The sequence below is a fragment of the Bombina bombina genome, chromosome 5, assembly GCF_027579735.1.
Source record: "Bombina bombina isolate aBomBom1 chromosome 5, aBomBom1.pri, whole genome shotgun sequence".
Taxonomy (NCBI): Eukaryota; Metazoa; Chordata; class Amphibia; order Anura; family Bombinatoridae; genus Bombina; species Bombina bombina.
In genome coordinates, this window is record NC_069503.1 from 67,012,477 (window position 1) to 67,039,181 (window position 26,705).

Below are 26,705 nucleotides of genomic sequence, written 5' to 3' on the forward strand. Positions count from 1 at the left end.
TGTTATTTAATAAGTAAACATCTGTGTGTAAATGTACCCAGGCTTTATAGTGTGATTTAATAAGTAAACATCTGTGTGTAAATATACCCAGGCTTTATAGTGTGATTTAATAAGTACATCTTTGTGTAAATGGACCCAGGCTTTATAGTGTGATTTAATAAGTAAACATCTGTGTGTAAATGTACCCAGGCTTTATAGTGTGATTTAATAAGTACATCTGTGTATAAATGTACCCAGGCTTTATAGTGTGATTTAATAAGTACATCTGTGTGTAAATGTACCCAGGCTTTATAGTGTGATTTAATAAGTACATCTGTGTGTAAATATACCCAGGCTTTATAGTGTGATTTAATAAGTACATATGTGTGTAAATGTACCCAGGCTTTATAGTGTGATTTAATAAGTACATCTGTGTGTAAATGTACCCAGGCTTTATAGTATGATTTAATAAGTACATCTGTATGTAAATGTATGCAGGCATCATAGTGTGATTTAATAAGTACATCTGTGTGTAAATGTACCCAGGCTTTATAGTGTGATTTAATAAGTACATCTGTGTGTAAATGTACCCAGGCTTTATAGTGTGATTTAATAAGTACATCTGTGTGGAAATGTACCCAGGCTATATAATAAGTACATATCTGTGTGTAAATGTACCCAGGTTTTATAGTGTGATTTAATAAGTACATCTGTGTGTAAATGTACCCAGGCTTTATAGTGTGATTTAATAAGTACATCTGTGTGGAAATGTACCCAGGCTATATAATAAGTACATATCTGTGTGTAAATGTACCCAGGTTTTATAGTGTGATTTAATAAGTACATCTGTGTGTAAATGTACCCAGGCTTTATAGTGTGATTTAATAAGTACATCTGTGTGTAAATGTACCTAGGCTTTATAGTGTGATTTAATAAGTACATCTGTGTGTAAATGTACCCAGGCTTTATAGTGTGATTTAATAAGTACATCTGTGTGTAAATGTACCCAGGCTTTATAGTGTGATTTAATAAGTACATATCTGTGTGTAAATGTACCCAGGGTTTATAGTGTGATTTAATAAGTACATCTGTGTGTAAATGTACCCAGGCTGTATAGTGTGATTTAATAAGTACATCTGTGTGTATCTGTACCCAGGCTTTATAGTGTGCTTTAATAAGTACACCTGTGTGTAAATGTACCCAGGCTTTATAGTGTGATTTAATAAGTACATCTGTGTGTAAATGTACCCAGGCTTTATAGTGTGATTTAATAAGTACATATCTGTGTGTAAATGTACCCAGGCTTTATAGTGTGATTTAATAAGTACATCTGTGTTTAAATGTATCCAGGCTTTATAGTGTGATTTAATAAGTACATCTGTGTGTAAATGTACCCATGCTTTATAGTGTGATTTAATAAGTACATCTGTGTGTAAATGTACCCAGGCTTTATAGTGTGATTTAATAAGTACATATCTGTGTGTAAATGTACCCAGGCTTTATAGTGTGATTTAATAAGTACATCTGTGTGTAAATGTACTCAGGCTTTATAGTGTGATTTAATAAGTACATCTGTGTGTAAATTTACCCAGGCTTTATAGTGTGATTTAATAAGTACATCTGTGTGTAAATGTACCCAGGCTTTATAGTGTGATTTAATAAGTACAGCTGTGTGTAAATGTACCCAGGCTTTATAGTGTGATTTAATAAGTACATCTGTGTGTAAATGTACCCAGGCTCTATAGTGTGATTTAATACGTTCATATGTGTGTAAATGTACCCAGGCTATATAGTGTGATTTAATAAGTACATCTGTGTGTAAATGTACCCAGGCTTTATAGTGTGATTTAATAAGTACATCTGTGTGTAAATGTACCCAGGCTGTATAGTGTGATTTAATAAGTAAACATCTGTGTGTAAATGTACCCAGGCTTTATAGTGTGATTTAATAAGTACATCTGTGTATAAATGTACCCAGGCTTTATAGTGTGATTTAATAAGTACATCTGTGTGTAAATGTACCCAGGCTTTATAGTGTGATTTAATAAGTACATATCTCTGTGTAAATGTACCCAGGCTTTATAGTGTGATTTAAGAAGTACATCTGTGTTTAAATGTACCCAGGCTTTATAGTGTGATTTAATAAGTACATCTGTGTGTAAATATACCCAGGCTTTATAGTGTGATTTAATAAGTACATATGTGTGTAAATGTACCCAGGCTTTATAGTGTGATTTAATAAGTACATCTGTGTGTAAATGTACCTAGGCTTTATAGTGTGATTTAATAAGTACATCTGTGTGTAAATGTACCCAGGCTTTATAGTGTGATTTAATAAGTACAACTGTGTGTAAATGTACCCAGGCTTTATAGTGTGATTTAATAAGTACATCTGTGTGTAAATGTACCCAGGCTTTATAGTGTGATTTAATAAGTACATCTGTGTGTAAATGTACCCAGGCTTTATAGTGTGATTTAATAAGTACACATCTGTGTGTAAATGTACCCAGGCTTTATAGTGTGATTTAATAAGTACATCTGTGTGTAAATGTACCCAGGCTTTATAGTGTGATTTAATAAGTAAACATCTGTGTGTAAATGTACCCAGGCTTTATAGTGTGATTTAATAAGTACATCTGTGTGTAAATGTACCCAGGCTTTATAGTGTGATTTAATAAGTACATCTGTGTGTAAATGTACCCAGGCTTTATAGTGTGATTTAATAAGTAAACATCTGTGTGTAAATGTACCCAGGCTTTATAGTGTGATTTAATAAGTACATCTGTGTATAAATGTACCCAGGCTTTATAGTGTGATTTAATAAGTACATCTGTGTGTAAATGTACCCAGGCTTTATAGTGTGATTTAATAAGTACATCTGTGTGTAAATATACCCAGGCTTTATAGTGTGATTTAATAAGTACATATGTGTGTAAATGTACCCAGGCTTTATAGTGTGATTTAATAAGTACATCTGTGTGTAAATGTACCCAGGCTTTATAGTATGATTTAATAAGTACATCTGTATGTAAATGTATGCAGGCATCATAGTGTGATTTAATAAGTACATCTGTGTGTAAATGTACCCAGGCTTTATAGTGTGATTTAATAAGTACATCTGTGTGTAAATGTACCCAGGCTTTATAGTGTGATTTAATAAGTACATCTGTGTGGAAATGTACCCAGGCTATATAATAAGTACATATCTGTGTGTAAATGTACCCAGGTTTTATAGTGTGATTTAATAAGTACATCTGTGTGTAAATGTACCCAGGCTTTATAGTGTGATTTAATAAGTACATCTGTGTGGAAATGTACCCAGGCTATATAATAAGTACATATCTGTGTGTAAATGTACCCAGGTTTTATAGTGTGATTTAATAAGTACATCTGTGTGTAAATGTACCCAGGCTTTATAGTGTGATTTAATAAGTACATCTGTGTGTAAATGTACCTAGGCTTTATAGTGTGATTTAATAAGTACATCTGTGTGTAAATGTACCCAGGCTTTATAGTGTGGTTTAATAAGTACATCTGTGTGTAAATGTACCCAGGCTTTATAGTGTGATTTAATAAGTACATATCTGTGTGTAAATGTACCCAGGGTTTATAGTGTGATTTAATAAGTACATCTGTGTGTAAATGTACCCAGGCTGTATAGTGTGATTTAATAAGTACATCTGTGTGTATCTGTACCCAGGCTTTATAGTGTGCTTTAATAAGTACACCTGTGTGTAAATGTACCCAGGCTTTATAGTGTGGTTTAATAAGTACATCTGTGTGTAAATGTACCCAGGCTTTATAGTGTGATTTAATAAGTACATATCTGTGTGTAAATGTACCCAGGCTTTATAGTGTGATTTAATAAGTACATCTGTGTTTAAATGTATCCAGGCTTTATAATGTGATTTAATAAGTACATCTGTGTGTAAATGTACCCATGCTCTATAGTGTGATTTAATAAGTACATCTGTGTGTAAATGTACCCAGGCTTTATAGTGTGATTTAATAAGTACATATCTGTGTGTAAATGTACCCAGGCTTTATAGTGTGATTTAATAAGTACATCTGTGTGTAAATGTACTCAGGCTTTATAGTGTGATTTACTAAGTACATCTGTGTGTAAATTTACCTAGGCTTTATAGTGTGCTTTAATAAGTACATCTGTGTGTAAATGTACCCAGGCTTTATAGTGTGATTTAATAAGTACAGCTGTGTGTAAATGTACCCAGGCTTTATAGTGTGATTTAATAAGTACATCTGTGTGTAAATGTACCCAGGCTCTATAGTGTGATTTAATAAGTTCATATGTGTGTAAATGTACCCAGGCTATATAGTGTGATTTAATAAGTACATCTGTGTGTAAATGTACCCAGGCTTTATAGTGTGATTTAATAAGTACATCTGTGTGTAAATGTACCCAGGCTGTATAGTGTGATTTAATAAGTTCATATGTGTGTAAATGTACCCAGGCTATATAGTGTGATTTAATAAGTACATCTGTGTGTAAATGTACCGAGGATTTATAGTGTGATTTAATAAGTACATATCTGTGTGTAAATGTACCCAGGCTTTATAGTGTGATTTAATAAGTACAACTGTGTGTAAATGTACCCAGGCTTTATAGTGTGATTTAATAAGCACATCTGTGTGTAAATGTACCCAGGCTTTATAGTGTGATTTAATAAGTACAACTGTGTGTAAATGTACCCAGGCTTTATAGTGTGATTTAATAAGCACATCTGTGTGTAAATGTACCCAGGCTTTATAGTGTGATTTAATAAGTACATCTGTGTGTAAATGTACCCAGGCTTTATAGTGTGATTTAATAAGTACATCTGTGTGTAAATGTACCCAGGCTTTATAGTGTGATTGAATAAGTACAACTGTGTGTAAATGTACCCAGGCTTTATAGTGTGATTTAATAAGCACATCTGTGTGTAAATGTACCCAGGCTTTATAGTGTGATTTAATAAGTACAACTGTGTGTAAATGTACCCAGGCTTTATAGTGTGATTTAATAAGCACATCTGTGTGTAAATGTACCCAGGCTTTATAGTGTGATTTAATAAGCACATCTGTGTGTAAATGTACCCAGGCTTTATAGTGTGATTTAATAAGTACAACTGTGTGTAAATGTACCCAGGCTTTATAGTGTGATTTAATAAGTACATCTGTGTGTAAATGTACCCAGGCTTTATAGTGTGATTTAATAAGTACATCTGTGTGTAAATGTACCCAGGCTTTATAGTGTGATTTAATAAATACATCTGTGTGTAAATGTACCCAGGCTTTATAGTGTGATTTAATAAGTACATCTGTGTGTAAATGTACCCAGGCTTTATAGTGTGATTTAATAAGTACACATCTGTGTGTAAATGTACCCAGGCTTTATAGTGTGATTTAATAAGTACATATCGGTGTGTAAATGTACCCAGGCTTTATAGTGTGATTTAATAAGTACATCTGTGTGTAAATGTACCCAGGCTTTATAGTGTTATTTAATAAGTAAACATCTGTGTGTAAATGTACCCAGGCTTTATAGTGTGATTTAATAAGTACATCTGTGTGTAAATGTACCCAGGCTCTATAGTGTGATTTAATAAGTACATCGGTGTGTAAATGTACCCAGGCTCTATAGTGTGATTTAATAAGTACATCTTTGTGTAAATGGACCCAGGCTTTATAGTGTGATTTAATAAGTAAACATCTGTGTGTAAATGTACCCAGGCTTTATAGTGTGATTTAATAAGTACATCTGTGTATAAATGTACCCAGGCTTTATAGTGTGATTTAATAAGTACATCTGTGTGTAAATGTACCCAGGCTTTATAGTGTGATTTAATAAGTACATCTGTGTGTAAATGTACCCTGGCTTTATAGTGTGATTTAATAAGTACATATCTCTGTGTAAATGTACCCAGGCTTTATAGTGTGATTTAAGAAGTACATCTGTGTTTAAATGTACCCAGGCTTTATAGTGTGATTTAATAAGTACATCTGTGTGTAAATATACCCAGGCTTTATAGTGTGATTTAATAAGTACATATGTGTGTAAATGTACCCAGGCTTTATAGTGTGATTTAAGAAGTACATCTGTGTGTAAATGTACCTAGGCTTTATAGTGTGCTTTAATAAGTACATATGTGTGTAAATGTACCCAGGCTTTATAGTGCGATTTAATAAGTACACATCTGTGTGTAAATGTACCCAGGCTTTATAGTGTGATTTAATAAGTACATCTGTGTGTAAATGTACCCAGGATTTATAGTGCGATTTAATAAGTACATTGGTGTGTAAATGTACCCAGGCTTTATAGTGTGATTTAATAAGTACACATCTGTGTGTAAATGTACCCAGGCTTTATAGTGTGATTTAATAAGTACATCTGTGTGTAAATGTACCCAGGCTTTATAGTGTTATTTAATAAGTAAACATCTGTGTGTAAATGTACCCAGGCTTTATAGTGTGATTTAATAAGTAAACATCTGTGTGTAAATATACCCAGGCTTTATAGTGTGATTTAATAAGTACATCTTTGTGTAAATGGACCCAGGCTTTATAGTGTGATTTAATAAGTAAACATCTGTGTGTAAATGTACCCAGGCTTTATAGTGTGATTTAATAAGTACATCTGTGTATAAATGTACCCAGGCTTTATAGTGTGATTTAATAAGTACAAATGTGTGTAAATGTACCCAGGCTTTATAGTGTGATTTAATAAGTAGATCTGTGTGTAAATATACCCAGGCTTTATAGTGTGATTTAATAAGTACATATGTGTGTAAATGTACCCAGGCTTTATAGTGTGATTTAATAAGTACATCTGTGTGTAAATGTACCCAGGCTTTATAGTATGATTTAATAAGTACATCTGTATGTAAATGTATGCAGGCATCATAGTGTGATTTAATAAGTACATCTGTGTGTAAATGTACCCAGGCTTTATAGTGTGATTTAATAAGTACATCTGTGTGTAAATGTACCCAGGCTTTATAGTGTGATTTAATAAGTACATCTGTGTGGAAATGTACCCAGGCTATATAATAAGTACATATCTGTGTGTAAATGTACCCAGGTTTTATAGTGTGATTTAATAAGTACATCTGTGTGTAAATGTACCCAGGCTTTATAGTGTGATTTAATAAGTACATCTGTGTGGAAATGTACCCAGGCTATATAATAAGTACATATCTGTGTGTAAATGTACCCAGGTTTTATAGTGTGATTTAATAAGTACATCTGTGTGTAAATGTACCCAGGCTTTATAGTGTGATTTAATAAGTACATCTGTGTGTAAATGTACCTAGGCTTTATAGTGTGATTTAATAAGTACATCTGTGTGTAAATGTACCCAGGCTTTATAGTGTGGTTTAATAAGTACATCTGTGTGTAAATGTACCCAGGCTTTATAGTGTGATTTAATAAGTACATATCTGTGTGTAAATGTACCCAGGCTTTATAGTGTGATTTAATAAGTACATATCTGTGTGTAAATGTACCCAGGCTTTATAGTGTGGTTTAATAAGTACATCTGTGTGTAAATGTACCCAGGCTTTATAGTGTGATTTAATAAGTACATATCTGTGTGTAAATGTACCTAGGCTTTACAGTGTGATTTAATAAGTACATCTGTGTGTAAATGTACCCAGGCTGTATAGTGTGATTTAATAAGTACATCTGTGTGTATCTGTACCCAGGCTTTATAGTGTGCTTTAATAAGTACACCTGTGTGTAAATGTACCCAGGCTTTATAGTGTGGTTTAATAAGTACATCTGTGTGTAAATGTACCCAGGCTTTATAGTGTGATTTAATAAGTACATATCTGTGTGTAAATGTACCCAGGCTTTATAGTGTGATTTAATAAGTACATCTGTGTTTAAATGTATCCAGGCTTTATAATGTGATTTAATAAGTACATCTGTGTGTAAATGTACCCATGCTCTATAGTGTGATTTAATAAGTACATCTGTGTGTAAATGTACCCAGGCTTTATAGTGTGATTTAATAAGTACATCTGTGTGTAAATGTACCCAGGCTTTATAGTGTGATTTAATAAGTACATCTGTGTGTAAATGTACTCAGGCTTTATAGTGTGATTTACTAAGTACATCTGTGTGTAAATTTACCTAGGCTTTATAGTGTGCTTTAATAAGTACATCTGTGTGTAAATGTACCCAGGCTTTATAGTGTGATTTAATAAGTACAGCTGTGTGTAAATGTACCCAGGCTTTATAGTGTGATTTAATAAGTACATCTGTGTGTAAATGTACCAAGGCTCTATAGTGTGATTTAATAAGTTCATATGTGTGTAAATGTACCCAGGCTATATAGTGTGATTTAATAAGTACATCTGTGTGTAAATGTACCCAGGCTTTATAGTGTGATTTAATAAGTACATCTGTGTGTAAATGTACCCAGGCTGTATAGTGTGATTTAATAAGTTCATATGTGTGTAAATGTACCCAGGCTATATAGTGTGACTTAATAAGTACATCTGTGTGTAAATGTACCGAGGATTTATAGTGTGATTTAATAAGTACATATCTGTGTGTAAATGTACCCAGGCTTTATAGTGTGATTTAATAAGTACAACTGTGTGTAAATGTACCCAGGCTTTATAGTGTGATTTAATAAGCACATCTGTGTGTAAATGTACCCAGGCTTTATAGTGTGATTTAATAAGTACAACTGTGTGTAAATGTACCCAGGCTTTATAGTGTGATTTAATAAGCACATCTGTGTGTAAATGTACCCAGGCTTTATAGTGTGATTTAATAAGTACATCTGTGTGTAAATGTACCCAGGCTTTATAGTGTGATTTAATAAGTACTTATCTGTGTGTAAATGTACCCAGGCTTTATAGTGTGATTGAATAAGTACAACTGTGTGTAAATGTACCCAGGCTTTATAGTGTGATTTAATAAGCACATCTGTGTGTAAATGTACCCAGGCTTTATAGTGTGATTTAATAAGTACAACTGTGTGTAAATGTACCCAGGCTTTATAGTGTGATTTAATAAGCACATCTGTGTGTAAATGTACCCAGGCTTTATAGTGTGATTTAATAAGCACATCTGTGTGTAAATGTACCCAGGCTTTATAGTGTGATTTAATAAGTACAACTGTGTGTAAATGTACCCAGGCTTTATAGTGTGATTTAATAAGTACATCTGTGTGTAAATGTACCCAGGCTTTATAGTGTGATTTAATAAGTACATCTGTGTGTAAATGTACCCAGGCTTTATAGTGTGATTTAATAAATACATCTGTGTGTAAATGTACCCAGGCTTTATAGTGTGATTTAATAAGTACATCTGTGTGTAATGTACCTAGGCTTTATAGTGTGATTTAATAAGTACACATATGTTTATAAATGTACCCATGCTTTATAGAGTGACTTAATAAGTACATCTGTGTGTAAATGTACCCAGGCATTATAGTGTGATTTAATAAGTACATCTGTGTGTAAATGTACCCAGGCTTTATAGTGTGATTTAATAAGTACATCTGTGTGTAAATGTACCCAGGCTTTATAGTGTGATTTAATAAGTACATCTGTATGTAAATGTACCCAGGCTTTATAGTGTGATTTAATAAGTACATCTGTGTGTAAATGTACCCAGGCTTTATAGTGTGATTTAATAAGTACATCTGTATGTAAATGTACCCAGGCTTTATAGTGTGATTTAATAAGTATATCTGTGTGTAAATGTACCCAGGCTTTATAGTGTGATTTAATAAGTACATCTGTGTGTAAATGTACCCAGGCTTTATAGTGTGATTTAATAAGTACACATCTGTGTGTAAATGTACACAGGCTTTATAGTGTGATTTAATAAGTACATCTGTGTGTAAATGTACCCAGGCTTTATAGTGTGATTTAATAAGTACATCTGTGTGTAAATGTACCCAGGCTTTATTTTGTGATTTAATAAGTACATATCTGTGTGTAAATGTACCCAGGCTTTATAGTGTGATTTAATAAGTACATCTGTGTAAATGTACCCAGGCTTTATAGTGTTATTTAATAAGTACATCTGTGTGTAATGTACCCATGCTTTATAGTGTGATTTAATAAGTACATCTGTGTAAATGTACCCAGGCTCTATAGTGTGATTTAATAAGTACATATCTGTGTGTAAATGTATCCAGGCTTTATAGTGTGATTTAATAAGTACATCTGTGTGTAAATGTACCCAGGCTTTATAGTGTGATTTAATAAGTACATCTGTGTGTAAATGTACCCAGGCTTTATAGTGTGATTTAATAAGTACATCTGTGTGTAAATGTACGCAGGCTTTATAGTGTGATTTAATAAGTACATCTGTGTAAATGTACCCAGGCTCTATAGTGTGATTTAATAAGTACATATCTGTGTGTAAATGTATCCAGGCTTTATAGTGTGATTTAATAAGTACATCTGTGTGTAAATGTACCCAGGCTTTATAGTGTGATTTAATTAGTACTCTGTGTGTAAATGTACCCAGGCTTTATAGTGTGATTTAATAAGTACATCTGTGTGTAAATGTACCCAGGCTTTATAGTGTGATTTAATAAGTACATCTCTGTGTAAATGTACTCAGGCTTTATAGTGTGATTTAATAAGTACATCTGTGTGTAATGTATTCAGGCTTTATAGTGTAATTTAATAAGTACATCTGTGTGTAATGTACTCAGGCTTTATAGTGTGATTTAATAAGTACATCTGTGTGTAATGTACTCAGGCTTTATAGTGTGATTTAATAAGTACATCTGTGTGTAATGTACCCAGGCTTTATAGTGTGATTTAATAAGTACATCTGTGTGTAAATGTACCCAGGCTTTATTTTGTGATTTAATAAGTACATATCTGTGTGTAAATGTACCAAGGCTCTATAGTGTGATTTAATAAGTACATCTGTGTAAATGTACCCAGGCTCTATAGTGTGATTTAATAAGTACATATCTGTGTGTAAATGTATCCAGGCTTTATAGTGTGATTTAATAAGTACATCTGTGTGTAATGTACCCAGGCTTTATAGTGTGATTTAATAAGTACACATCTGTGTGTAAATGTACCCAGGCTTTATAGTGTGATTTAATAAGTACATCTGTGTGTAAATGTACCCAGGCTTTATAGTGTGATTTAATAAGTACATCTGTGTGTAAATGTACCCAGGCTTTATAGTGTTATTTAATAAGTACATCCGTGTGTAATGTACCCATGCTTTATAGTATGATTTAATAAGTACATCTGTGTAAATGTACCCAGGCTCTATAGTGTGATTTAATAAGTACATATCTGCGTGTAAATGTATCCAGGCTTTATAGTGTGATTTAATAAGTACATCTGTGTGTAAATGTACCCAGGCTTTGTAGTGTGATTTAATAAGTACATCTGTGTGTAAATGTACCCAGGCTTTATAGTGTGATTTAATAAGTACATCTGTGTGTAAATGTACGCAGGCTTTATTTTGTGATTTAATAAGTACATCTGTGTAAATGTACCCAGGCTCTATAGTGTGATTTAATAAGTACATATCTGTGTGTAAATGTATCCAGGCTTTATAGTGTGATTTAATAAGTACATCTGTGTGTAAATGTACCCAGGCTTTATAGTGTGATTTAATTAGTATCTGTGTGTAAATGTACCCAGGCTTTATAGTGTGATTTAATAAGTACATCTGTGTGTAAATGTACCCAGGATTTATAGTGTGATTTAATAAGTACATCTCTGTGTAAATGTACTCAGGCTTTATAGTGTGATTTAATAAGTACATCTGTGTGTAAATGTATTCAGGCTTTATAGTGTAATTTAATAAGTACATCTGTGTGTAATGTACTCAGGCTTTATAGTGTGATTTAATAAGTACATCTGTGTGTAATGTACTCAGGCTTTATAGTGTGATTTAATAAGTACATCTGTGTGTAATGTACTCAGGCTTTATAGTGTGATTTAATAAGTACATCTGTGTGTAAATGTACCCAGGCTTTATAGTGTGATTTAAGAAGTACATCTGTGTGTAAATGTACCCAGGCTTTATAGTGTGATTTAAGAAGTACATCTGTGTTTAAATGTACCCAGGCTTTATAGTGTGATTTAATAAGTACATATCTGTGTGTAAATGTACCCAGGCTTTATAGTGTGATTTAATAAGTACATATCTGTGTGTAAATGTACCCAGGCTTTATAGTGTGATTTAATAAGTACATCTGTGTGTAAATGTACCCAGGCTTTATAGTGTGATTTAATAAGTGCATCTGTGTGTAAATGTACCCAGGCTTTATAGTGTGATTTAATAAGTACATATCTGTGTGTAAATGTACCCAGGCTTTATAGTGTGCTTTAATAAGTACATCTGTGTGTAAATGTACCCAGGCTTTATAGTGTGATTTAATAAGTGCATCTGTGTGTAAATGTACCCAGGCTTTATAGTGTGATTTAATAAGTACATATCTGTGTGTAAATGTACCCAGGCTTTGTAGTGTGATTTAATAAGCACATCTGTGTGTAAATGTACCCAGGCTCTATAGTGTGATTTAATAAGTACATCTGTGTGTAAATGTACCCAGGCTCTATAGTGTGATTTAATAAGTACATCTGTGTGTAAATGTACCCAGGCTCTATAGTGTGATTTAATAAGTACATCTGTGTGTAAATGTACCCAGGCTTTATAGTGTGATTTAATAAGTACATCTGTGTGTAAATGTATCCAGGCTTTATAGTGTGATTTAATAAGTACATCTGTGTGTAAATGTATCCAGGCTTTATAGTGTGATTTAATAAGCACATCTGTGTGTAAATGTACCCAGGCTTTATAGTGTGATTTAATAAGTACATCTGTGTGTAAATGTACCCAGGCTTTATAGTGTGATTTAATAAGTACTTATCTGTGTGTAAATGTACCCAGGCTTTATAGTGTGATTGAATAAGTACAACTGTGTGTAAATGTACCCAGGCTTTATAGTGTGATTTAATAAGCACATCTGTGTGTAAATGTACCCAGGCTTTATAGTGTGATTTAATAAGTACAACTGTGTGTAAATGTACCCAGGCTTTATAGTGTGATTTAATAAGCACATCTGTGTGTAAATGTACCCAGGCTTTATAGTGTGATTTAATAAGCACATCTGTGTGTAAATGTACCCAGGCTTTATAGTGTGATTTAATAAGTACAACTGTGTGTAAATGTACCCAGGCTTTATAGTGTGATTTAATAAGTACATCTGTGTGTAAATGTACCCAGGCTTTATAGTGTGATTTAATAAGTACATCTGTGTGTAAATGTACCCAGGCTTTATAGTGTGATTTAATAAATACATCTGTGTGTAAATGTACCCAGGCTTTATAGTGTGATTTAATAAGTACATCTGTGTGTAATGTACCTAGGCTTTATAGTGTGATTTAATAAGTACACATCTGTGTGTAAATGTACCCAGGCTTTATAGTGTGATTTAATAAGTACATCTGTGTGTAAATGTACCCAGGCATTATAGTGTGATTTAATAAGTACATCTGTGTGTAAATGTACCCAGGCTTTATAGTGTGATTTAATAAGTACATCTGTGTGTAAATGTACCCAGGCTTTATAGTGTGATTTAATAAGTACATCTGTATGTAAATGTACCCAGGCTTTATAGTGTGATTTAATAAGTACATCTGTGTGTAAATGTACCCAGGCTTTATAGTGTGATTTAATAAGTACATCTGTATGTAAATGTACCCAGGCTTTATAGTGTGATTTAATAAGTATATCTGTGTGTAAATGTACCCAGGCTTTATAGTGTGATTTAATAAGTACATCTGTGTGTAAATGTACCCAGGCTTTATAGTGTGATTTAATAAGTACACATCTGTGTGTAAATGTACACAGGCTTTATAGTGTGATTTAATAAGTACATCTGTGTGTAATGTACCCATGCTTTATAGTGTGATTTAATAAGTACATCTGTTTGTAAATGTACCCAGGCTTTATTTTGTGATTTAATAAGTACATATCTGTGTGTAAATGTACCAAGGCTCTATAGTGTGATTTAATAAGTACATCTGTGTAAATGTACCCAGGCTCTATAGTGTGATTTAATAAGTACACATCTGTGTGTAAATGTACCCAGGCTTTATAGTGTGATTTAATAAGTACATCTCTGTGTGTAAATGTATCCAGGCTTTATAGTGTGATTTAATAAGTACATCTGTGTGTAATGTACCCAGGCTTTATAGTGTGATTTAATAAGTACACATCTGTGTGTAAATGTACCCAGGCTTTATAGTGTGATTTAATAAGTACATCTCTGTGTGTAAATGTATCCAGGCTTTATAGTGTGATTTAATAAGTACATCTGTGTGTAATGTACCCAGGCTTTATAGTGTGATTTAATAAGTACACATCTGTGTGTAAATGTACCCAGGCTTTATAGTGTGATTTAATAAGTACATCTGTGTGTAACTGTACCCAGGCTTTATAGTGTGATTTAATAAGTACATCTGTGTGTAAATGTACCCAGGCTTTATAGTGTTATTTAATAAGTACATCCGTGTGTAATGTACCCATGCTTTATAGTATGATTTAATAAGTACATCTGTGTAAATGTACCCAGGCTCTATAGTGTGATTTAATAAGTACATATCTGCGTATAAATGTATCCAGGCTTTATAGTGTGATTTAATAAGTACATCTGCGTGTAAATGTACCCAGGCTTTGTAGTGTGATTTAATAAGTACATCTGTGTGTAAATGTACCCAGGCTTTATAGTGTGATTTAATAAGTACATCTGTGTGTAAATGTACGCAGGCTTTATTTTGTGATTTAATAAGTACATCTGTGTAAATGTACCCAGGCTCTATAGTGTGATTTAATAAGTACATATCTGTGTGTAAATGTATCCAGGCTTTATAGTGTGATTTAATAAGTACATCTGTGTGTAAATGTACCCAGGCTTTATAGTGTGATTTAATTAGTATCTGTGTGTAAATGTACCCAGGCTTTATAGTGTGATTTAATAAGTACATCTGTGTGTAAATGTACCCAGGATTTATAGTGTGATTTAATAAGTACATCTCTGTTTAAATGTACTCAGGCTTTATAGTGTGATTTAATAAGTACATCTGTGTGTAATGTATTCAGGCTTTATAGTGTAATTTAATAAGTACATCTGTGTGTAATGTACTCAGGCTTTATAGTGTGATTTAATAAGTACATCTGTGTGTAATGTACTCAGGCTTTATAGTGTGATTTAATAAGTACATCTGTGTGTAATGTACTCAGGCTTTATAGTGTGATTTAATAAGTACATCTGTGTGTAAATGTACCCAGGCTTTATAGTGTGATTTAAGAAGTACATCTGTGTGTAAATGTACCCAGGCTTTATAGTGTGATTTAAGAAGTACATCTGTGTTTAAATGTACCCAGGATTTACAGTGTGATTTCATAAGTACATATCTGTGTGTAAATGTACCCAGGCTTTATAGTGTGCTTTAATAAGTACATCTGTGTGTAAATGTACCCAGGCTTTATAGTGTGATTTAATAAGTGCATCTGTGTGTAAATGTACCCAGGCTTTATAGTGTGATTTAATAAGTACATATCTGTGTGTAAATGTACCCAGGCTTTATAGTGTGCTTTAATAAGTACATCTGTGTGTAAATGTACCCAGGCTTTATAGTGTGATTTAATAAGTGCATCTGTGTGTAAATGTACCCAGGCTTTATAGTGTGATTTAATAAGTACATATCTGTGTGTAAATGTACCCAGGCTTTGTAGTGTGATTTAATAAGCACATCTGTGTGTAAATGTACCCAGGCTCTATAGTGTGATTTAATAAGTACATCTGTGTGTAAATGTACCCAGGCTCTATAGTGTGATTTAATAAGTACATCTGTGTGTAAATGTACCCAGGCTCTATAGTGTGATTTAATAAGTACATCTGTGTGTAAATGTACCCAGGCTTTATAGTGTGATTTAATAAGTACATCTGTGTGTAAATGTATCCAGGCTTTATAGTGTGATTTAATAAGTACATCTGTGTGTAAATGTATCCAGGCTTTATAGTGTGATTTAATAAGTACATCTGTGTGTAAATGTACCCAGGCTCTATAGTGTGATTTAATAAGTACACATCTGTGTGTAAATGTACCCAGGCTCTATAGTGTGATTTAATAAGTACATCTGTGTGTAAATGTACCCAGGCTCTATAGTGTGATTTAATAAGTACATATCTGTGTGTAAATGTACCCAGGCTTTATAGTGTGATTTAATAAGTAAACATCTGTGTGTAAATGTACCCAGGCTTTATAGTGTGATTTAATAAGTACATCTGTGTATAAATGTACCCAGGCTTTATAGTGTGATTTAATAAGTACATCTGTGTGTAAATGTACCCAGGCTTTATATTGTGATTTAATAAGTACATCTGTGTGTAAATGTACCCAGGCTCTATAGTGTGCTTTAATAAGTACATCTGTGTGTAAATGTACCCAGGCTCTATAGTGTGATTTAATAAGTACATCTGTGTGTAAATGTACCCAGGCTCTATAGTGTAATTTAATAAGTACATCTGTATGTAAATGTACCCAGGCTTTATAGTGTGATTTAATAAGTAAACATCTGTGTGTAAATGTACCCAGGCTTTATAGTGTGATTTAATAAGTATATATCTGCGTGTAAATGTATCCAGGCTTTATAGTGTGATTTAATAAGTACATATCTGTGTGTAAATGTACCCAGGCTTTATAGTGTGATTTAATAAGTACATCTGTGTGTAATGTACCCAGGCTTTACAGTGTGATTTAATAAGTACATCTGTGTATAAATGTACCCAGGCTTTATAGTGTGATTTAATAAGTACATATCTGTATGTAAATGTACCCAGGCTTTATAGTGTGATTTAATAAGTACATCTGTGTGTAAATGTACCCAGGCTCTATAGTGTGATTTAATAAGTAAACATCTGTGTGTAAATGTACCCAGGCTTTATAGTGTGATTTAATGAGTACATCTGTGTGTAAATGTACCCAGGCTTTATAGTGTGATTTAATGAGTACATCTGTATGTAAATGTACCCAGGCTTTATAGTGTGATTTAATAAGTACATCTGTGTGTAAATGTACCCAGGCTTTATAGTGTGATTTAATAAGTACACATCTGTGTGTAAATGTACCCAGGCTATATAGTGTGATTTAATAAGTACATCTGTGTGTAAATGTATCCAGGCTTTATAGTGTGATTTAATAAGTACATCTGTGTGTAAATGTACCCAGGCTTTATAGTGTGATTTAATAAGTACATCTGTGTGTAAATGTACCCAGGCTTTATAGTGTGATTTAATAAGTACATCTGTGTGTAAATGTACCCAGGCTTTATAGTGTGATTTAATAAGTACACATCTGTGTGTAAATGTACCCAGGCTATATAGTGTGATTTAATAAGTACATCTGTGTGTAAATGTATCCAGGCTTTATAGTGTGATTTAATAAGTACATCTGTGTGTAAATGTACCCAGGCTATATAGTGTGATTTAATAAGTATCTGTGTGTAAATGTACCCAGGCTTTATAGTGTGATTTAATAAGTACATCTGTGTGTAAATGTACCCAGGCTTTATAGTGTGATTTAATAAGTACATCTGTGTGTAAATGTACCCAGGCTTTATAGTGTGATTTAATAAGTATATCTGTGTGTAAATGTACCCAGGCTTTATAGTGTGATTTAATAAGTACATCTGTGTGTAAATGTTTCCAGGCTTTATAGTGTGATTTAATAAGTACATCTGTGTGTAAATGTACCCAGGCTTTATAGTGTGATTTAATAAGTACATTTGTGTGTAAATGTACCCAGGCTTTATAGTGTGATTTAATAAGTACATCTGTGTGTAAATGTACTCAGGCTCTATAGTGTGATTTAATAAGTACATCTGTGTGTAAATGTACCCAGGCTTTATAGTGTGATTTAATAAGTACATATGTGTGTAAATGTACCCAGACTTTATAGTGTGCTTTAATAAGTACACATCTGTGTGTAAATGTACCCAGGCTTTATAGTGTGATTTAATAAGTACATCTGTGTGTAAATGTACCCAGGCTTTATAGTGTGATTTAATAAGTACATCTGTGTGTAAATGTACCCAGGCTTTATAGTGTGATTTAATAAGTACATCTGTTTGTAAATGTACCCAGGCTCTATAGTGTGATTTAATAAGTACATCTGTGTGTAAATGTATCCAGGCTTTATAGTGTGATTTAATAAGTACATATCTGTGTGTAAATGTAACCAGGCTTTATAGTGTGATTTAATAAGTACATCTGTGTATAAATGTACCCAGGCTTTATAGTGTGATTTAATAAGTACATATCTGTGTGTAAATGTACCCAGGTTTTATAGTGTGATTTAATAAGTACACATCTGTGTGTAAATGTACCCAGGCTTTATAGTGTGATTTAATAAGTACATATCTGTGTGTAAATGTACCCAGGCTTTATAGTGTGCTTTAATAAGTACATCTGTGTGTAAATGTACCCAGGTTTTATAGTGTGATTTAATAAGTACATATCTGTGTGTAAATTACAAATTATAATAAACAATGTGGCCACTCTCTGGTAAAACAAAAAGGGTAAATTTAAACAAAAAAGGCTTACAGTGAGGACCCTTTGTGCCTGCTAAAGGGTTAAAGCTGGAATGTTTCACGTGTCCCTTATATGCATCATCTGCTGCTCTGTATATCAGAGGATGGTAGTGATGCACAGAAATAGAAATTTTGGACCGAAACTGAACCCAAAGATCTAGGATGCACTTGGCCAAAAAACAAAAAGTTATTTTTTTCAAATTATTTTAAAATATATATTTTTTTCATAATTAGACTATTTAAAAAGGGACATGAAACCCTCATTTTTTCTCTCATGATTCAGTTAGAAAATACAATTTTAAACAACTTTCTAATTTACTTCTATTATCCAATATGTTTCATTCTCTTGGTATCATTTGTTGAAGAAGCAGCAATGCACTAATGGTTTCTTACTGAACTCATGGGTGAGCCAATCACAATCGATATATATGTTCAGCCACCAATCAACAGCTAGAACCTAGGTTCTCTGCTGCTCCCGAGCTTGCCAATATAAACCTTTCAGCAAAGGATAACAAGAGAAGGAAGCAAATTAAATAATATAACTAAATTGTAAAGTTGTTTAAAATTGTATTCTCTATCTGAATCATGAAAGACATTTTTTGTGTTTCATGTCCCTTTAATGAATGAATCTGAATTGAAAAACTGCAAGCCAATAAAATAACCACACTTTTATTGACAGTAACACATTAAAACAATAATATGCTACACAATAATTTTACAAAAAAAAAAAAAATTAAAAAAAAAAACTAAACAAAAAAAAACAATACCATTTTTTCAGCCAAAAAGTTTCTGCATCCCTACTTAAAACAATATTTAATATCAATATATTGTATTATTCTGTAGTTCTGTATAACAGAATCAGATTTAGCAGTTTTTTTATACCAAATAAAGTATAGCCCTAGAAAACTATTATTGTATGCAGAACAGTAAGTCAAGTAACAAACAGCAGCTCTAGGCTAACATCAAATTTGTAATATGCTACACAATCATTTTACTGAAAATAGGCAACAACAAAAAAGTTTCTGCGGCCGAAATTTCGGTGCATCCCTAGTGGATAGCAGAATTGTATGGTAATTAAAGGGACAGTAAAGTCATCATTAGACATTCAGGATTTAGACAGAGCATATCATTTTAAACGACTTTACAATTTACTTCTAATATTTAATTTACTTCCTTCTCTTGTTAATCTAGGTTATAGCTGCCGATTGGTGGCTGTGTATATATATGTATATATATATATTAGAAAAAGAAAAACACAGTAAACCCTGTCCAGCACAGCACATAAAGTCTCAATCAAATATAAATACCCTGGGGCTGTGGACCACCCAAAGCCACACACATAACACGGTTATCAAGGTGCTGAACAAATGCCAAAAGGGGTCGAGTGAGTCACTCTGCAAGGGTGACTCACTCGACCCCTTTTGGCATTTGTTCAGCTCGCTCCATACTATAGCGAGTGGAGGGGAGTATTCATAAGGACTTTAACACTGAAAGGCCCCGACAGTGTACTCCTTACTAACCCTATACGCTCTATACCACTATGAACTGCTCTGATTTTAGATCCATTAACACACGCAACACAGGAGGATATTGGCTCTACTGGTCTTCTTAGTATGCAGCTTGAGCACTAACTAAGCTATCACGCTATTACGCTATTAACTTTACAGCTTACATACTGCCCCAGAAGCAGAACTTTTTTTCACTTTCTGCGATGAGATTTTTTTTAGTAAAAAAATTTCTGCAGGTCATTTTGAAATAAAAATCAGTTTTAAATCGTTATCGCCAACATTTTTAGAATGTTTTCTTTTTGCACTTTTATGGCTTGGCCCTTATACAATTTGCTTTTTAAAAATATCTATGTTACACTTACAACTGCATTTTATTTTAATTTTAAAATATAAGGTAGCTGATGATGATGCACACACATGGCACATCAATAGTACAATATAATATGGATATGGTACCAGTACCAATAAAAGTGGATAATACTTTTAATGGACATAAAACCCTTCTTTTAATTTTCTTTCATGATTTAGATAGCACATACTATTTTAAACAACTTTCCAATTTATTTCTATTATTATTTAATTTGTTTGGTTTTCTTGGTATCCTTTGTTAAAAAGGATACCTAGGTAGGCTCAGGAGCTGTTGATTGCTTGGTGACTGCACACATATGTGCCTACTGCCTATGCCTAATAGAAATTTATTGGAAAATTCTTTAAATTATGTTTAAAGATAATTATGTTCTATCAGAATCTTTATATTGTTTATGTTTCATGTCTCTTTAAGAATAGATATGGTAAAAGGGGGTGATCTAATAAAGTTAAAAAAAAAAAAAAATGGTAGATATATATCATAGATCATATAAGTTCTTAAAAAAAATTGAAAAATCTAGGAAACCAGCCAGCCAGGTATATTTTGGAGTGTGTGTATATATATATATAAATACAAAAGATAAATGAACCAGTAGAAAGAATCCACTGGATCACTCCTAGGCGCTCACTATCAGATAGAAGCTATGCCACAATGTATATATTCTATACCCAGCACCTCATATAAAAATTCTAGCAAGATATATCCAGCTGCCAAACCCCAAATAACAGAGGAGACCTATCACCCCTCTAAAAGAAATGAAAGTGGGAAGAAGTGTTTTCTAGCTTGGGTTCTCTGCGCCACCCTGCTTCTTCCCACTTTCATATATATGTATATATAAATATCCCTGGTCTCTTCATGCACCCCCCCCCCCTGCATATCAATATCACCTTGATCTCTTTATGCATACCCCCTGCATATCAATATCACCCTGGTCTCTTCATGCATCCCCCCTGCATATCAATTTTACCCTGGTCTCTTCATGCACCCCCCCCCCGCATATCAATATCACCCTGGTCTCTTTATGCACACCCCGTCCCACTGCATATCCATATCACCCTGGTCTCTTCATGCATCCCCCCCTGCATATCAATATCACCCTGGTCTCTTTATGCACACCCCGTCCCACTGCATATCCATATCACCCTGGTCTCTTCATGCATCCCCCCCTGCATATCAATATCACCCTGGTCTCTTCATGCATCCCCCCCTGCATATCAATTTTACCCTGGTCTCTTCATGCACCCCCCCCCCCCCGCATATCAATATCACCCCGGTCTCTTCATGCATACCTCCCCCTGCATATCAATATCACCCTGGTCTCTTTATGCATACCCCCTGCAAATAAATGTATCCCTGGTCTCTTTATGCACACCCCGTCCCACTGCATATCCATATCACCCTGGTCTCTTCATGCATACCTCCCCCTCTCTTCATGCATCCCCCCTACAAATAAATATCACCCTGGTCTCTTCATGCACCCCCCCCCCCTGCATATCAATATCTCCCTGGTCTCTTCATGCACCCCCCCCCCTGCATATCAATATCTCCCTGGTCTCTTCATGCACCCCCCCCCCTGCATATCAATATCACCCTGGTCTCTTCATGCATCCCCACCTGCATATCATTATCTCCCTGGTCTCTTCATGCATACCCCCCTCTCTTTATGCATCCTCCCTGCAAATAAATATCACCCTGGTCTCTTCATGCATCCCCCCTGCAAATAAATATCACCCTGGTCTCTTCATGCATCCCCCCTGCAAATAAATGTATCCCTGGTCTCTTCATGCACATCCCGTCGCCCCGCATATCAATATCACCCTGGTCTCTTCATGCATACCCCCCTGCATATTTATATCACCCTAGTCTCTTCATGCATAATCCCCCCTGCATATCAATATCACCCTGGTCTCTTCATGCATCCCCCCCTGCATATCAATATCACCCTGGTCTCTTCATGCATCCCCCCCTGCATATCAATATCACCCTGGTCTCTTCATGCACCCCCCCTGCATATCAATATTACCCTGGTCCCTTCATGCATCCCCCCCTGCATATCAATATCACCCTGATCTCTTTATGCATACCCCCTGCAAATAAATGTATCCCTGGTCTCTTTTGCACACCCCGTCCCCCTGCATATCCATATCACCCTGGTCTCTTCATGCATACCTCCCCCTCTCTTCATGCATCCCCCCTACAAATAAATATCACCCTGGTCTCTTCATGCACCCCCCCCCCCTGCATATCAATATCTCCCTGGTCTCTTCATGCACCCCCCCCTGCATATCAATATCACCCTGGTATCTTCATGCATCCCCACCTGCATATCATTATCTCCCTGGTCTCTTCATGCATCCCCCCCTGCATATCAATATCACCCTGGTCTCTTCATGCATCCCCACCTGCATATCATTATCTCCCTGGTCTCTTCATGCATACCCCCCTCTCTTTATGCATCCTCCCTGCAAATAAATATCACCCTGGTCTCTTCATGCATCCCCCCTGCAAATAAATATCACCCTGGTCTCTTCATGCATCCCCCCTGCAAATAAATGTATCCCTGGTCTCTTCATGCACATCCCGTCCCCCCGCATATCAATATCACCCTGGTCTCTTCATGCATACCCCCTGCATATTTATATCACCCTAGTCTCTTCATGCATAATCCCCCCTGCATATCAATATCACCCTGGTCTCTTCATGCACCCCCCCTGCATATCAATATTACCCTGGTCCCTTCATGCATCCCCCCCTGCATATCAATATCACCCTGGTCTCTTCATGCACTCCCCCTGCATATCAATATTACCCTGGTCCCTTCATGCATCCCCCCCTGCATATCAATATCACCCTGATCTCTTTATGCATACCCCCTGCAAATAAATGTATCCCTGGTCTCTTCATGCACACCCCATCCCCCTGCATATCCATATCACCCTGGTCTCTTCATGCACCTCCCCCTGCATATCCATATCACCCTGGTCTCTTCATGCATCCCCCCCCTGCATATCCATATCACCCTGGTCTCTTCATGCATCCCCCCCCTGCATATCAATATCACCCTGGTCACTTCATCCATCCCCCCCTGAATATCAATATCACCCTGGTCTCTTCATGCATCCCCACCTGCATATCAATATCACCCTGGTCTCTTCATGCATACCCCCTTCATATCAATATCACCCTGGTCTCTTCATGCATCCCCCCCCTGCATATCAATATCACCCTGGTCTCTTCATGCATCCCCCCCTGCATATCCATATCACCCTGGTCTCTACATGCATCCCCCCCTGCATATCAATATCACCCTGGTCTCTACATGCATCCCCCCCTGCATATCCATATCACCCTGGTCTCTACATGCATCCCCCCCTGCATATCAATATCACCCTGGTCTCTTCATGCATCCCCACCTGCATATCAATATCTCCATGGTCTCTTCATGCATCCCCCCCTGCAAAACATAATTTATGCTTACCTGATAAATTCCTTTCTTCTGTAGTGTGATCAGTCCACGGGTCATCATTACTTCTGGGATATTAACTGCTCCCCTACAGGAAGTGCAAGAGGATTCACCCAGCAGAGCTGCATATAGCTCCTCCCCTCTACGTCACTCCCAGTCATTCGACCAAGGACCAACGAGAAAGGAAAAGCCAAGGGTGAAGTGGTGACTGGAGTATAAATTAAAAAATATTTACCTGCCTTAAAAACAGGGCGAGCCGTGGACTGATCACACTACAGAAGAAAGGAATTTATCAGGTAAGCATAAATTATGTTTTCTTCTGTTAAGTGTGATCAGTCCACGGGTCATCATTACTTCTGGGATACCAATACCAAAGCAAAAGTACACGGATGACGGGAGGGATAGGCAGACTCTTTATACAGAAGGAACCACTGCCTGAAGAACCTTTCTCCCAAAAATAGCCTCCGATGAAGCAAAGGTGTCAAATTTGTAAAATTTGGAAAAAGTATGAAGCGAAGACCAAGTTGCAGCCTTGCAAATCTGTTCAACAGAGGCCTCATTCTTGAAGGCCCAAGTGGAAGCCACAGCTCTAGTAGAATGAGCTGTAATTCTTTCAGGGGGCTGCTGTCCAGCAGTCTCATAAGCTAAACGAATTATGCTACGAAGCCAAAAAGAAAGAGAGGTAGCGGAAGCTTTTTGACCTCTCCTCTGCCCAGAGTAAATGACAAACAGAGAAGACGTTTGTCGGAATTCCTTAGTTGCCTGCAAGTAAAATTTTAGAGCCCGGACTACATCCAGGTTGTGCAGTAGACGTTCCTTCTTTGAAGAAGGATTTGGGCATAAAGAAGGAACAACAATCTCTTGATTGATATTCCTGTTAGTAACTACCTTAGGTAAGAACCCAGGTTTAGTACGCAGGACTACCTTATCCGAATGAAAAATCAAATAAGGAGAATCACAATGTAAGGCTGATAATTCAGAGACTCTTCGAGCCGAGGAAATAGCCATTAAAAATATAACTTTCCAAGATAACAACTTTATATCAATGGAATGAAGGGGTTCAAACGGAACGCCCTGTAAAACATTAAGAACAAGGTTTAAACTCCATGGTGGAGCAACAGTTTTAAACACAGGCTTAATCCTGGCCAAAGCCTGACAAAAAGCCTGGACGTCAGGAACTTCTGACAGACGTTTGTGTAACAGAATGGACAGAGCTGAGATCTGTCCCTTTAATGAACTAGCAGAAAAACCCATTTCTAAACCTTCTTGTAGAAAAGACAATATCCTAGGAATCCTAACCTTACTCCAAGAGTAACCTTTGGATTCACACCAATGTAGGTATTTACGCCATATCTTATGGTAAATCTTTCTGGTAACAGGTTTCCTAGTCTGTATTAAGGTACTAATAACTGACTCAGAAAACCCACGTCTTGATAAAATTAAGCGTTCAATTTCCAAGCAGTCAGCTTCAGAGAAGTTAGATTTTGATGTTTGAAGGGACCCTGTATCAGAAGGTCCTGTTTCAGAGGTAGAGACCAAGGCGGACAGGATGACATGTCCACCAGGTCTGCATACCAAGTCCTGCGTGGCCACGCAGGTGCTATTAGAATCACTGATGCTCTCTCTTGTTTGATTCTGGCTATCAATCGAGGAAGCAACGGGAAGGGTGGAAACACGTAAGCCATCCTGAAGTCCCAAGGTGCTGTCAGAGCATCTATCAGGACTGCTCCTGGATCCCTGGATCTGGACCCGTAACGAGGAAGCTTGGCGTTCTGTCGAGACGCCATGAGATCTATCTCTGGTTTGCCCCAACGTCGAAGTATTTGGGCAAAGACCTCCGGATGAAGTTCCCACTCCCCCGGATGAAAAGTCTGACGACTTAAGAAATCCGCCTCCCAGTTCTCCACTCCCGGGATGTGGATTGCTGACAGGTGGCAAGAGTGAGACTCTGCCCAGCGAATTATCTTTGATACTTCCATCATAGCTAGGGAGCTTCTTGTCCCTCCCTGATGGTTGATGTAAGCTACAGTCGTGATGTTGTCCGACTGAAACCTGATGAACCCACGAGTTGTCAACTGGGGCCAAGCCAGGAGGGCATTGAGAACTGCTCTCAATTCCAGAATGTTTATTGGCAGGAGACTCTCCTCCTGACTCCATAGTCCCTGAGCCTTCAGGGAATTCCAGACGGCACCCCAACCTAGAAGGCTGGCGTCTGTTGTTACAATTGTCCAGTCTGGTCTGCTGAATGGCATCCCCCTGCACAGGTGTGGCCGAGAAAGCCACCATAGAAGAGAATTTCTGGTCTCTTGATCCAGATTCAGAGAAGGGGATAAGTCTGAGTAATCCCCATTCCACTGACCTAGCATGCACAGTTGCAGTGGTCTGAGGTGTAAGCGTGCAAAGGGTACTATGTCCATTGCCGCTACCATTAAGCCGATTACCTCCATACATTGAGCCACTGACGGGTGTTGAATGGAATGAAGAGTGCGGCAAGCACTTTGAAGTCTTGATAGCCTGTCCTCTGTCAGGTAAATCTTCATTTCTACAGAATCTATAAGAGTCCCCAGGAAGGGAACTCTTGTGAGTGGAACGAGTGAACTTTTCTTTTCGTTCACCTTCCATCCATGTGACCTTAGAAATGCCAGCACTAACTCTGTATGAGATTTGGCAGTTTGAAAGCTTGAAGCTTGTATCAGAATGTCGTCTAGGTATGGAGCTACCGAGATTCCCCGCGGTCTTAGTACCGCCAGAAGAGCACCCAGAACCTTTGTGAAGATTCTTGGCGCTG